At 36.7% G+C, this 15,110-nt stretch overlaps 1 protein-coding gene and 1 pseudogene across 1 annotated transcript in view; one reads left to right on the top strand and one right to left on the bottom strand.

The window, feature by feature from the left end:
• Positions 1–15,110, bottom strand: part of IL1RAPL1 (interleukin 1 receptor accessory protein like 1) — a 1,361,040-nt gene that overhangs the window by 899,594 nt on the left and 446,336 nt on the right. The gene's annotated exons all lie outside the window — the stretch shown is intronic.
• Positions 3,005–4,330, top strand: LOC116747718 (annotated as a pseudogene).

The following is a 15,110-nucleotide window of genomic DNA, read 5'->3' as shown; positions in this document are numbered from 1 at the left end:
TTTCCAGTATGGCTTTCTTCCTTTATGGTTATATTTTTAAAAGCATTTTCCACCCCAATGTCACATAAATATGCATCTAAAGTTTTCTCTAGTAAAGTTTCAATTTTATATTTATATCTTTAATCCGCCTAATGTTAATTTTGGTGTATGCTACACAGTAAGGATCCAACTTCTTTCTTTTCAAATGATAAAACTTCCCCAAATGTAATTCGAAAAATAAACCTTTTGGGGGGCCGCTATTTGAAATAAATATTTTAAAGTGCTACATTTGTATTTAAACTTGTGTACTCATTATTCTGCTCCATAGTTGTATCTGATGTGTCTGTCCATCCCTACAAAAATAATACCTTTACAAAAATTACTGGAGCTTTAATATGTATTTTAATATTGGAATGTAAAATTGATCATTGACTAGAATGATGGTTATCAGGGGCTGGGGGTGGGCAGATGTTGGTCAAACTGTACAAACCTCCAATTATAGGATGAATAAGTTCTGGATGTACAGCATGGTGACTATAGTTAATAATACTGTATTTTGTTCTGGCAAGTTGCTAAGAGAGGAGTAGGCTTTAAATGTTACCACCACCAAAAAAAATACTGGTAATTATGTGACATGAGAGAAGTGTTAGCTAAGGCTATGGTGGTAAACATTTTGCAATACATAAGCTTATCAAATCAACTTTTTGTACACCTTAAACTTACACAATGTTATATGTCAATTATGCCTCAAAAAATCCTATTTAATAGTAAAAGACTAAGTTAAAAATAAGTAACCAGATCTTATGGCTATTATTTAATATTACTTTAAAAGTTCTAGCTAATGACATGAGTCAAGAAAAATAAGAAGTATATAAGTCTTGGAAAGAGGACTGCCTGAAAAAATATGAAATACTAACTGAAAAACAATTAGGACTAATTAGAGAACTCAGTATAAAAATAAAAATATTAAAATAAATCAATAAATTTCCCTCATATCAACATTAGTAAGCAAAACCCATAAATACCTAAAAGCCTATACACAAATAAAACAAAATACTTTGAGACACAAAAGACGACATGCATAAATAGAAAAACAGGTTAAATTTTCAAGTGAAAACAGTCAATATTTTTTTTTTTTTTTTTTTTTTTATAAATTTATTTATTTATTTTTGGCTGTGTTGGGTCTTCGTTTCTGTGCGAGGGCTTTCTCCAATTGCGGCGAGTGGGGGCCACTCTTCATCGCGGTGCGCGGGCCTCTCACTGTCGCGGCCTCTCTTGTTGAGGAGCACAGGCTCCAGATGCGCAGGCTCAGTAGTTGTGGCTCACGGGCCTAGTTGCTCCGCGGCATGTGGGATCTTCCCAGACCAGGGCTCGAACCCGTGTCCCCTGCATCAGCAGGCAGATTCTCAACCACTGCGCCACCAGGGAAGCCCAACAGTCAATATTTTGATGTGTGTGTTCATTTTTGTCGTAAAGTGTTTTAGGGAACAATATAAAGGGTTGCTGCAGTTTCCAAAATAGCCTTGCTTGATTTATTCAGAATAAATTTACATTATTTTTGCAGGTATTTTCATTTCTTTTTATGTTATATATCCATTAGTTAATCCAGTTATCTCTTGAGTATGTGTGTATCCCCCTCTCCCCACCTTTCTTTCCTTTTCTTTCTATTCTCACTGGCACTGCCCTAGTTCAGCACCTAACTTTTCCACAAGACTTCACCAGTAGCGGCTTTGAAACGTCTTCTATGTCCTGAGTTTGGAAGGATAGTTTTGCACCTCCTTTGCCCAACTGCTATTTCACAATCTTACTAATATCCTGAATACCCACATAAATGGAGTTTCTATTTCCTAACTCTTATACCATGAATATATTCTACATACGGCTAAAGTAACTTTTCCAAGATACAGATCAGCTGATGTCACTGCCTCCCTCAAAACTCTTTACTAGTTCTCAACTGCCTACAACATGTCATCTGAAGGCTTTGTGGGTTGTCATTTGATACCTCTAAGATCAAGATCCAATCCCCCTTTCAGCCACATCCCCCTAAACTCTCCATTCTGTATCTATTCTCCAGCAAAACTAGGCTTCCCTTTCTCCATAACCATATTTTCACCATCCTTGAAGTCCCAGACTAAACACTACCTACCTCCTTCATGAAAGCTGACCTCACCCCTGTCTGAAATTAAAATTCTTTCTCCTCTGTGTTCTGATAACAATTTGTTTGCAAATCTACACCAGCATTTATTCTATCATTCCATTATGAAATATTTATTATATGTGGTTATTTGTGTACTGTATAGATGGTAAGGTCCTTCAGGGCAGAGCTCAAGAAATATTTATACTTATGTCCCCTACCGCACCATAGGCACAGTATCTTGCATTTAGTAAGTAATCAACACATGTTTGATGAATTTATTAAAATTAGTAACTTTATGGAATATAAGGGGGTGCATATTACTCTCTTCAATTTAATTATAGCTATCATTTTCAGATGTTCAGCATGTTCCACATAATATGGTAAGCAACTTCCATTTTATTCTCACAGCTTGATGAAATAGGTATTATTAGCCTCATTTGTCACACAATATACTAAGCACCTTACATTTCATTCCATTTTATTCTCACACAACACTATGAACTCATTTTTCAGTTAACCAAGAGAGTGTATCTTGCCTAAAAGTGGTAGACCCACAGTTCAAACCTAATTTGACTCTCAGCCTGAGTGTGTGTGTGTGCATCTCTGTGTGCACGCATGCATGCGCACATGCAAACTAGTAGAAGTAAAGATAGATATCAAGCCCTAAGAATGAAGGAGTGTGATGAAAGTTCCGGAAGAAACATGTACAAGACAATGTGTACAAACATTTGCTACTTTGGAGCCACGAAGAATCACAAAGAAAGAAAAGGGTGGGGGCATTTCTTTTTTTGTTTTCCTCTGGCAAAGAGCACTAAACTAGGGAACCAAGAGAGCAATGGTTCAGTATAATTAAGAAAGACTTGGGCAGCGTTGCTGCACAGCGGCACCATGCTGGTCACCCTGAAGACCCTCCAGCAGCGGATCTTCAAGATCGACATCGACCCAAACGAGATGGTAAGAGCACTGAATGAGAAGACTGAATCTGAAAAGGGTAAAGATGCCTTTCCTGTAGCAGGTCAAAAATTAATTTAGCAGGCAAAATTCTCAATAATGATACTGCTCTAAAAGAATATAAAATTGATGAGAAAAACTTCGTGGTACTTATGGTGACAAGACCCAAAGCAGTGACACCACCAGCACCAGCTACAACTCAGCAATCTAATTCTGCCACCACTACCACAGTTAGTTCCTCCACAGCACCAGCTGTGGCTCAGGCCCCAACCCCTGCCCTCACTTTGGCCCCCACTCCCACACCTGCATCTGTCACTCCAGCATCAACGACAGCATCTTCTGAACCTGCACCTGCTAGTGCAATGAAACAAGAGAAACCTGCAGAAAAGCCAGCAGAAACACCAGTGGCTGCTAGCCCAACGTCAACTGACAGTACATCAGGTGATTCTTCTTGGTCAAACCTTTCTGAAGATGCAACAAGTGCACTTGTGACAAGTCAGTCTTAGGAGAATATGGTAACTGAGATCATGTCAATGGGCTATGAACGACAGCAAGTAATCGCAGCCCTGAGAGCCAGTTTCAACAACCCTGACAGAGCAGTGGAGTATCTTTTAATGGGAATTCCCGGAGATAGAGAAAGTCAGGCCGTGGTTGACCCCCCTCCAGCAGCGAGTAGTGGGGCTCCTCAGTCTTCAGTGGCTGCAGCTGCAGCAACTACGACAGCAACGACTACAACAAGTTCTGGAGCACACCCTCTTGCATTTTTACGGAATCAGCCTCAGTTTGAACAGAGGAGACAAATTATTCAACAGAATCCTTCCCTGCTTCCAGCATCGCTACAACAGACAGGTCAAGAAAATCCTCAGTTACTGCAGCAAATTAGCCACCATCAGGAGCATTTTATTCAGATGTTATATCGAACCAGTTCAAGAAGTGGGGGGTCAAGGAGGAGGGGGTGGAAGTGGCAGTGGAGGAATTGCAGAAGCTGGAAGTGGTCATATGAACTACATTCAAATAACGCCTCAGGAAGAAGAAGCTATAGAAAGGTTAAAGGCATTAGGATTTCCTGAAGGACTCGTGATACAAGCATATTTTGCTTCTGAGAGGAATGAGAACTTGGCTGCCAATTTTCTTCTACAGCAAAACTTTGATGAAGATCGAAAGGGACTTTTTTTCATCTCACACTTCACACCAGTGCATTACACTAACTTTGTTCACTGGATCGTCTGGGATGACTTGGGCTCACGTCCACATACTTGGTAGAAGGTAGTGGATTGTTGGGGGTGGGAAGAGGGGATCTAGAATGCAGGGCGGGGATGAACACCGTGCATGCCTGCTTCAGTTAGCAGATGCCACAAATCCACACAGCGTGTACAATATTGTACAACCAAAAGTCAGCTTTTGCAGGTCTTTATTTCTTCTATAAAACAGTAGGTAACTTTTCCTAGGTTTCACTCTTGTAGTGTACTAGATCCAGAAACTTAGTGTAATGCCCTGCTTTATACTTCTTTGACTTAACATTGGTTTCAGAAAGAGTCTTTGCTACCTAGAATCTATGGTCCCTATTCTATGGCAACACTGGATAATGGCTTTGTGAAATGGAAAAAAAAAAAATTGGAGAAGCTGTACAAGTATAGGCAGAGTTATTTTCCTGTTTACATTTTTTTTTTGCTTTGTTTTGGGGGGAAAATTGGTAGGTGTCTAATTACTGTTTACTTCATTGTTATATTGCAGTAAAAAGTTTTAAAACCACAGTTGTATGTTTGCTTTTGATGTATCCCTTTGTGGAATTAGCACTTTGGGGCCAATGGAGAAATGCAGCATTCACCATCCCTGTCTTCCCCTTCCCTCAGCAGAAATGTGTTTGTCAGTAAGTCGTGAATTCCAACTGCTGCCTCTTTTAAAACCCACAAAATGCTGATTCAGTTCAAACTTAATGCAAGTGTCTCAAAACTGAGTTTCTGATATTTGTAAATGTTTTTCCTTATTAGATAAGAATGTATGACCATTAAAGTCATTTAGGATTATTTGCTTTCGAAAAGAGAAGGTGGACAGAACTATAATCAAGCATCTTTTATTGCACTGGACAGACTGGAGAAATCTTTTGGAAGGGTTGGGAGATGCAGCTGGAAAAGTGCTTTGGAAAATGTACAATCAAGACATCTCATGGAATATTAAAAGAAAAATCTTAATAGCAAAAAAAAGAAAAGAAAAGAAAAGAAAGACTTGGGCGAAATAGGTAAATTGTTTCGTATGTGAATTATATCACAATACAGCTATTAAAATAATTATTTGAGAAGCTGTTTAAAATACAGATCTATGTGTTCTACCTCAAGGAATTCTGCTTATGCAGATCTGGAGGGACACAGGAATCTGCATTTTTAGAAATCACTTCTAGTTAATTCTGATGCAAGAGTTTTTAACTGCTCACATTTTCAGAATCACTGGCACAGAGTGTTAAAAATGCAAAGTCATTATATTTAGTGTTTCAGGTCACATGTCTTCAGTGGTGCCATTCATATTATATGCTACATGAATGTCACCCTATGAAGTTGTCCAGTGTGCAACATGTACGGATGTGAGCAACATCCCTTTAAAAGTACAAGGTACGATGGGAGAAAAGAGGACTAACATTTCCTTGGTACCTATGATCTGCCAATTACTGTGCTATGCAAGATAGAAAGATTGATATATAACTTATATAAGCTATATCTATCTATCTTACTAACATCTTTAAAGTTAGGTAGTATCACCTCTGTTGTACATATGAAGAAACTTACATTCAGAGAACTTTAACATTCCCCATGTTACACAGCTAGCAATTATTCCTTCATCCATTCGATTTATAAACAGCAATTAATGTTTACTGTAAGCCTGGCACCAAGAGAACTAAAACCAAAAAATTAAAGAAAAGTCATTAGAAGAACAGTACCACTGAAAGAATTCCAGCCTTGTACTCTATAGGGCAATGAGAACTCTATATGGAAAACAGACTGAAGTAGTCACCTGTGATGAGGTGGTACTTTGTATTGATACTAGAACTAGGAACATCATAAAAGGATCCATATGAATATATCACAGTATGCTCTCACCATAAAGGTCATCTTCTTGCAGCAATGACCAAGAAACCCATCAAATAGCATTTCGGTTTTTTTAAACTCACAAACATTCACTGAGTAAACACTCTGTCAAACCCTTGATAAGGATAACAAGAAAGTGCCCTGCGCTTTTGATGCAACCTCAAAGGAACCCACTTGTAAGTTAGGACGGCCTCCAAATGGTGTGATGAAAATCACAAGGCCATTAAAATGTTCATTTTTCCTAAAAATCTAACTGATCCAAGTGGCCACTCTTCTTCTCCATCTTCCTGGGCTAAGTTATTGCATCCTCCTCCACTCAGTCTTCATGTCATTAAGTAAATATAATACCTGAAAAAGAAAACTATCCCCTAAAGACACACAATGCCAAGGGCTTATTATGGTAGCTTTTAAGGATATTTAAAAGATTTCTTGATTTGGAGTAGAACTGGCAATGATTGTGCTGAACCAACTTCTCTGAAATGGTTAGTAAAATTAGAAAGGGAAAATAACTAACTGAATTCTTATATCCAAGGGGCATTACCAGAAAAAAGCAAGAAAGTACAGTTCTGCTTTAGCTTCACAGTGTTTTCCTGTTTTCATAAATAAAATGCTATTACCTTCATTAAAGGTAAACCATTAATAATCAGGATTTTAAAAAGTACATGCAAATATGTTATGAGCTCAAAACAGAATATCAGGAAGTGTTACTCTTGCAAAACCAAACTGAATTAATAACCAGTTTAAAACATATCATTTAACAAGCTAACACTAAACAAAAGAAGTTATACAAAATGATGAAAAGGGAAGAAAATATGATGGTACAGTTGAGAAAGAATTTAAGATAGTCTGTCACCCAGAAGGACCCAAGTATCATTTTCAATCTTATCAGTACTTTAATATGATATTCAACTTGTCCTTGGCCTTCTCACAAACTTTGCTCTTCTTTGGAACACCCAGTAGGACATTTTTGCTCTTCAAACAGGAGTATTTCAAGATCTCAGTGGAATTATCATTACACTCAGTCTGGTCTCTTCACCAAAGTTCTTTATCACCAAACCACCACACGCAACGTTTACATTTAAAGCTCCTGGTAGGAGCTTTGAAATTGGAAATTCAAAATATCAATATTCTCTTTGACCTTCTGCTCCACCCTTGGCAAAAAAATAATATCACAAAGGCAAAAATAGAAAATATTTTAACACATTGGTATGTAAAAACTCAAGCATATACAAAAATAGAGAAAGGAGTAAAATGAACACCCATGTATATATTACACAGCCTCAAACAATAAGCTATAGACAATCTTGTTTCCTCTCCATTCCCATTCACCCTCCCCTCATATTATTTTATACAAATTCCATATAAGTATCTTTCATACATAAACTAGTTCAGTTTATATTTCTAAAAATTAAGAAGGTCATTTTGTGCTAGTACCATACGGTTATGATTACTGTAGCTTTGTACTATAGTCTGAAGTCGAAAAGTGTGATGCCTACAGTTCTGATCTTCTTTCTCAAGATTATTTTGGCTATTCAGGGTCTTTTTTGTTTCCACACAAAATTTGAAATTATTTGCTCTGGTTCTGTGAAAAATGCCACTGGTATTTTGATAGGGATTGCACTGAATCTATAGACTGCCTTGGGTAGTATGGTCATTTTAACAATATCAATTCTTCCAATCCAAGAACACAGTATATCTTTCCATCTGTTTGTGTTGTCTTAATTTCTTTCATCAGTGTCTTATAGTTTTCCGGGGTCTTTTACGTCCTTAGGTAGTTTTATCCCTAGGTATTTTATGCTTTTTGATGTGATGGTAAGTGGGACTGTTTCCTTAATTTCTCTTTCTGATAGTTTGTTGTTGGTATATAGAAATGCAACAGATTTCTATTCATTAATTTTGTATCCTGCAACTTTACCAAATTCACTGATAAGTTCTAGTAGTTTTCTGGTGGTGTCTTTAGGATTTTCTGTGTATAATATCATGTCATCTGCAAACAGTGACAGTTTTACTTCTTCCTTTCCAATCTGGATTCCTTTTATTTCTTTTTCTTCTCTGACTGCTGTGGCTAGGACTTTAAAAACTGTGTTGAAAAAAAGTGGCAAGAGTGGACACCCTTGTCTTGTTCCTAATCTTAGACAAAATGCTTTCAGCTTTTCACCATTGAGGATGACGTTAGCTGTGGGTTTGTCATATATGGCCTTTATTATGTTAAGGTATGTTCACTCTATGCCCATTTTCTGGAGAGTTCTTATCATAAATGGATGTTGAATTTTATCAAAAGCTTTTTCTGTATCTATTGAGATGATCATATGATTTTTATTCTTCAATTCATTAATGTGGTGTATCAAAATAACACATAGATCAATGTAACAGAATACAGAGCCCGAAAATAAACCCAAGCCCCAAAATAAACCCACACACTTATCAAGGTCAATTAATCTATGACAAAGGAGGTGAGAGTATACAATGGAGAAAAGGCAGTCTCCTCAATAAGTGGTGCTGGGAAAACTGGACAGCTACATGTAAAAGAATGAAATTAGAACACTCTCTAACACCATACACAAAAATAAACTCAAAATGGATTAAAGACCTAAATGTAAGAGCGGACACTATAAAACTCCTAGAAGAAAATAGAGGCAGAACAGTCTTTGACATATATCACAGCAATATTGTTTTGGATCCATCTCCTAGAGTAATAGAAATAAAAACAAAAATAAACAAATGGGACCTAATTAAATTTAAAAGCTTCTGCACAGCAAAGGAAACCACTGATGAAATGAAAAGACAACATACTCAATGGAAGAAGATATTTTCAAATGATATGACTGACAAAGCGTTAGTACCCAACATATATTCATTGATTAGCTCATACACTAATCAATGAATTTGGTAAAGTAGCAGGATACAAAATTAATGCACAGAAATCTCTTGCATTCCTATACACTAATAATGAAAAATCTTAAAGTGAAATTAAGAAAACACTCCCATTTACCATTGCAACAAAAAGAATAAAATACCCAGGAATAAACCTACCTAAGGAGACAAAAGACCTTTATGTAGAAAATTATAAGAAACCGATGAAAGAAATTAAAGATAATACAAATAGATGGAGAGATACACCACGTTCTTGGACTGGAAGAATCAACATTGTGAAAATGACTATACTACCCAAAGCAATCTACAGATTCAATGCAATCGCTATCAAACTACCGCTGGCATTTTTCACAGAACTAGAACAAAAAATTTCACAATTTGTATGGAAACGCTCCCTGACTTCAGACTATACTACAAAGCTACAGTAATCAAGACAGTATGGTACTGGCAAAAAAACAGAAAGATAGATCAATGGAACAGGATAGAAAGCCCAGAGATAAACCCACGCACATATGGTCACCTTATCTTTGATAAAGGAGGCAAGAATATACAGTGGAGAAAAGAGAGCCTCTTCAACACGTCGTGCTGGGAAAACTGGACAGCTACATGTAAAAGAATGAGATTAGAACACTCCTTAACATCATACACAAAACTAAACACAAAATGGATTAAAGACCTAAATGTAAGGCCAGATACTATAAAACTCTTAGAGGAAAACACAGGCAGAACACTCTATGACATAAATCACAGCAAGATCCTTTTTGACCCACCTCCTAGAGGAATGGAAATAAAAACAAAAATAAACAAATGGGACCTAATGAAACATCAAAGCTTTTGCACAGCAAAGGAAACCATAAACAAGACGAAAAGACAGCCCTCAGAATGGGAGAAAATATTTGCAAATGAAGCAACTGACAAAGGATTAATCTCCAAAATTTACAAGCAGCTCATACAGCTCAATTTCAAAAAAAACAAACAACCCAATTCAAAAATGGGCAGAAGACCTAAATAGACATTTCTCCAAAGAAGGTATACAGATTGCCAACAAACACATGAAAGAATGCTTAACATCATTAATCATTAGAGAAATGCAAATCTAAACTACAATGAGATATCATCTCACATCAGTCAGAATGGCCATCATCAAAAATTCTAGAAACAATAAATGCTGGAGAGGGTGTGGAGAAAAGGGAACACTCTTGCACTGTTGATGGGAATGTAAATTGATACAGCCACTATGGAGAACAGTATGGAGGTTTCTTAAAAAACTAAAAATAGAACTACCATACGACCCAGCAATCCCACTCCTGGGCACATATGCTGAGAAAACCATAATTCAAAAAGCGTCATGTACCACAATGTTCATAGCAGCTCTATTTACAATAGTCAGGACATGGAAACAACCTAAGTGTCCATCATCGGATGAATGGATAAAGAAGATGTGGCACATATATACAATGGAATATTACTCAGCCATAAAAAGAAACAGAATTGAGTTATTTGTAGTGAGGTGGAGGGACCTAGAGTCTGTCATACAGAGTGAAGTAAATCAGAAAGAGAAAAACAAATACCATATGCTAACACATATATATGGAATCTAAGAAAAAAAAAAAAGGTCATGACGAACCTAGGGGCAAGACAGGAATAAAGACATAGACCTACTAGAGCATGGACTTGAGGATATGGGGAGGGGGAAGTGTAAGCTGTGACAAAGTTAGAGAGTGGCATGGATATATATACACTACCAAACGTAAAATAGATAGCTACTGGGAAGCAGCCACAGAGCACAAGGAGATCAGCTCGGTGTTTTGTGACCACCTAGAGGGGTGGAATACGGAGGGAGGGAGGGAGGGAGGGAGATGCAAGAGAGAAGAGATATGGGGACATAAGTATATGTATAACTGATCCATTTTGTTATAAAGCAGAAACTAACACACCATTGTAAAGCAATTATACTCCAATAAAGATGTTTAAAAATAAAAAAATAAACAGCTCATACAACTCAACATCAAAAAAAAACCCAACAAAAAACCAAGCCAATTAAAAAATGAGTAGAAGAACTGAACAGACATTTTTCCAAAGAGGAAATGCAGATGGCCAACAGGCACATGAAAAGATGCTCAACATCACTAATCATCAGGGAAATGCAAATCAAAATCACAATGAGATATGACCTCACACCCGTTAGAATGGCTATTATGAAAAAGAACACAAATTACAAATGTTGGCGAGGAAAGCTGATAAGAGGGAACCCTAGTACATTGTTGTTGGAAATGTAAATTGGTGGAAAACAGTATGGAGGTTTCTCAAAAAACTGAAAATAAAAATACCATATGACCCAGAAATTCCACTCTTGGGTATGTATCCAAAAAAAATGAAAACGTAATTCAGAAAAATACATGCACCCCAATGTTCAAAGCAGCATTATTCACAATTGCCAAGGTATGAAGGCAACCTAAGTATCCATCAACAGAAGAACTGACAAAGAAGATGCGGTACATAGATAAACAATGGAATACTACTCAGCCATAAAAAAGAATGAAATTTTGCCATTTGCAGCAAGATGCTGGATTTGGAGGACATTATGCTAAGTGAAATAAGTCAGACAGAGAAAGGCAAACACTGTATGATATCACTTATACATGGAAACTAAAAAATACAACAAACTACTGAATAACACAAAAAAGAAGCAGATTCACAGATGTAGAGAACAAACTAGTGGTTACCAGTGGCCGGGGGGAGAGGGGAGGGACAATATGGGGTGGGGTAAAAAGGGTTATTATGAGATTACATGAAATCATTCGTGTGAAACTTCTGAAAATTGTAAAACACTATAAAATGTAAAGAATCTTTCATTCAATAAAAAAGAGAAAAATAAATTTTAAAAAGGCCATTTTAAAACATAACCATTATCCTACTTGAAAATAAATCATGAATATAATCAAATATTCATATATGATCAAATTACGCTGATAAAATAAAAACTATCTGATGACATTTGTAAGCTATAATAATAATTACAGTTGTACAAATAAAACTGCAGTACTGTAATTTTCAATAGGCTTTGAAAAACAAGCCCTGCTGGGGATTAATGACTTTTAGAATCTGACACAGAAAAAAATAAGTTTATCATGTCTTCTGATAATCAAATGATTTCAGTAGTCACACTACCTATCATTTGATTCATTTATTTAATTTAAAGTTAAAGTACTAGAGCTATCATCAATAACATTAGAGCATTTGGTTTTAACCAAAAAGATGAGAAAGGATGAAAACTTAATCAGGAAACTAGGGCCAAATGTGATCATAGGGTCTTCTAACCTTCTTTTACCCACTTCCTACATTTATTTCCCTTGGTAAAGGTAAAATTTTAAATTAGCTTATTAATTTTCGTGTGATTTTCTGTTAAGTTTGGACTTAAATTCAACAGACATTTAGCACCTTTAGAAGAAGTGTTGTGATTCTGGTTACTTACTGAGCCTCAATGTTTTGACATGTAAGATAGAAATGAGTAATTTGCCATGCCCCTCTCAAAGGGATGTTGGAAAGTTAATATAAAATAAGTATCTCTATAAGGAGAGATACAAACACGACACATTACTATTATTCCACGATTCAGAATAACTTGCCAACAATACAACTTAGAAAGTCATGTAGCTGAGAGTCTTTTCATATTTATCTTTACTCCTAGGCACCACGGTGTAATGAAAAATAGACCAAAGGAGGAATGTATTTTTTATTATCAAAGCACATACAGAATTTATTTTGATTTTAGTAGTAATTTATTTTAATGGGGCCTGATTTCAAGGATGATGCATGGTCGTGCTATTTATAATTGTTCAGTGTTTCTATGTTGAGACACTATTCTTCCAATTCTTTCTTCCAGGAATTATTAACTCCTTGTGCTGGCAACACACACTATAAAGAAAGTTAAGGTTCTTCTGTAGGTTCTCATGGTTTAGTGGCAAAGGCAAACAAATAGTCTATTATAATGGAATATGTTGTAGGCTATGATGTGTATTTGAAGAACCCTTGCAGCACACTTGGTCCCGTCCAAAATGTCCATGAGACATTTGGTCCACACCAAAAGGTCCTTGATATTTTGTCTTATTTAGTCCAAGCCAAAAGGTCCTTGATATTTGGTCCTGTCCAAAACCATTTGGCATGGACCACATATGTTCATGGACGTTTTGGATAGGACCAAATATCAAGGACCTTTTGGTGCAGACCAAATGTCTTATGGACATTCGGATAGAACCATATGTCTGCTAACCATATGTCTGTTACGAGTCAGTTGAGAAGACACATCTAAATCTGAAGGGTATGAGGATTAGGGTAGAGACCTGTGTCTGAGAAGATTTCTCATAGAAGGTAATGCTTCAGTTAAAGGTAATGTTTGAAAAACATGAAGGTGTTAGCACACTGAAGGTAGAAAAAAGGACAAAAGCATATGCTAGAATGAAGAGGGTGAATGACAAAATGGTAAAACGTTAATGTAAAATTAGGACATAAAGACCCATCCGGTAGAATGTGGCCTATACCAAAGCAGAGATCTTTATCTTGGTTGTTCATAGTTGATTTCCCAAACAATAGAAGAGCCACTGAAGGCCATGACTGTGAGATTAACATGATCATATTTAAGATTCAGAAACATCACCCTGGCAACAGGGTAAAAACATTCATGAATGAGCCAGGCTAGAAGCTGGAAGACCAAGTAGGCCACAGTGGTTCTCATAAGATACAATCAGGCTGTCAACCCAACAATTCCACTCCTAGGTATACATCCAAGAAAAATGAAAACGTGTTCATGCTCGTGCATGAATGTTCGTAGCAGCATTACTCATAATGGCCAAAAACTGGAAATAACCCAAACGAATATAACTGATAAACAGATAAATAAAATTTGGTATAGTCACACAATGCAATATTTTTCCGCAAGAAAAGGAATCAAGTATGGATACACACTACCACATGAAAGAACTTTGAAACATTATGCTAGGTAAACTATCCAGGCAAAAAAGACCTCATGTCATATAATTCCATTTATAGGAAATGTCCAGAATAGGCAAATCCATAGAGACAGAAAGTAGATGACTCGTTACCTAGGGCTGGGCAGGGAGAGGAGGGATATGGGTACAGTATCTCTTTTAGGAAGAACCAAATTGTTCCAAGATTAGACTGTGGTGATGTTTGCACAACCCTGTGAATATATTAAAACCATTGAGTCGTATACTGTAAATAGGTGAACTGGATGCTATTTGAATTCTATCACAATAAAGCTGTTGAGAGAGAGAGAGAAAGAGACAGAGCATGAATGAATGGGAATGAATCAAGGTAGGGATGGGGAGAAAATGTGGAAAGTAGTACTGATATTAAGGACACTCCAGAACTAAGTGGAAGGTATATTCTCATTCATGTTAAGAAATACATGAGCTGGAGACACTGATTCTTAAAATTGTAAGCCATAGCTGCCGCTCACTAAGCAGTTACAATTTTGCAGGCCTTGTCTCAACTGCTTTACATTTTTACAACATTTATTATTCATAATAACACAACGTAAGTATGCCTATTTTACAGCTCATTAGACTGCGGCATAGAACACTTAAGTAACTTGCCTACAGTCACACATCTACAAGCCGTCACCGCCATAATTTGAACCCAGGCAGCTGGTGTCCAGAATCTGTGCTGTTAATCACTATGCGATTCAACATATCATGTTCGGTATACAAACACTGCCAATTACAAATCTAAAAAATATAGGATTTCACGAAAGCAGAGACCTCATGCCTAATTAAGGTGTTTTAATGACTTAGGTAAACACACCTGACATCTTTCACAGTAAAATCTAAGAAGATTTTCCATGGGCAAATGCTCTAAGAGGCAGTGTAACCCACTGCATAATAGCTGAGATTTCTGAGCCAGGCAGACTTGAGTTCAAATCCAAGTTTCATGACTTACTAGCTGTGTGGTCTTAAGAAGGGCATTTAATTTATCAGAATGATAATACATACCTCATAGTGTTCCTCAACAGATTACATGAGACAACATACAATATCTGACACAGATATAAATCCAATAAATAGTGATTT

The sequence above is a fragment of the Phocoena sinus genome, chromosome X (assembly GCF_008692025.1).
Source record: "Phocoena sinus isolate mPhoSin1 chromosome X, mPhoSin1.pri, whole genome shotgun sequence".
In the NCBI taxonomy this organism is placed as follows: Eukaryota; Metazoa; Chordata; class Mammalia; order Artiodactyla; family Phocoenidae; genus Phocoena; species Phocoena sinus.
Note: the sequence above shows the minus strand (reverse complement) of the source record. Positions and strands in the feature narration are given on the sequence as shown.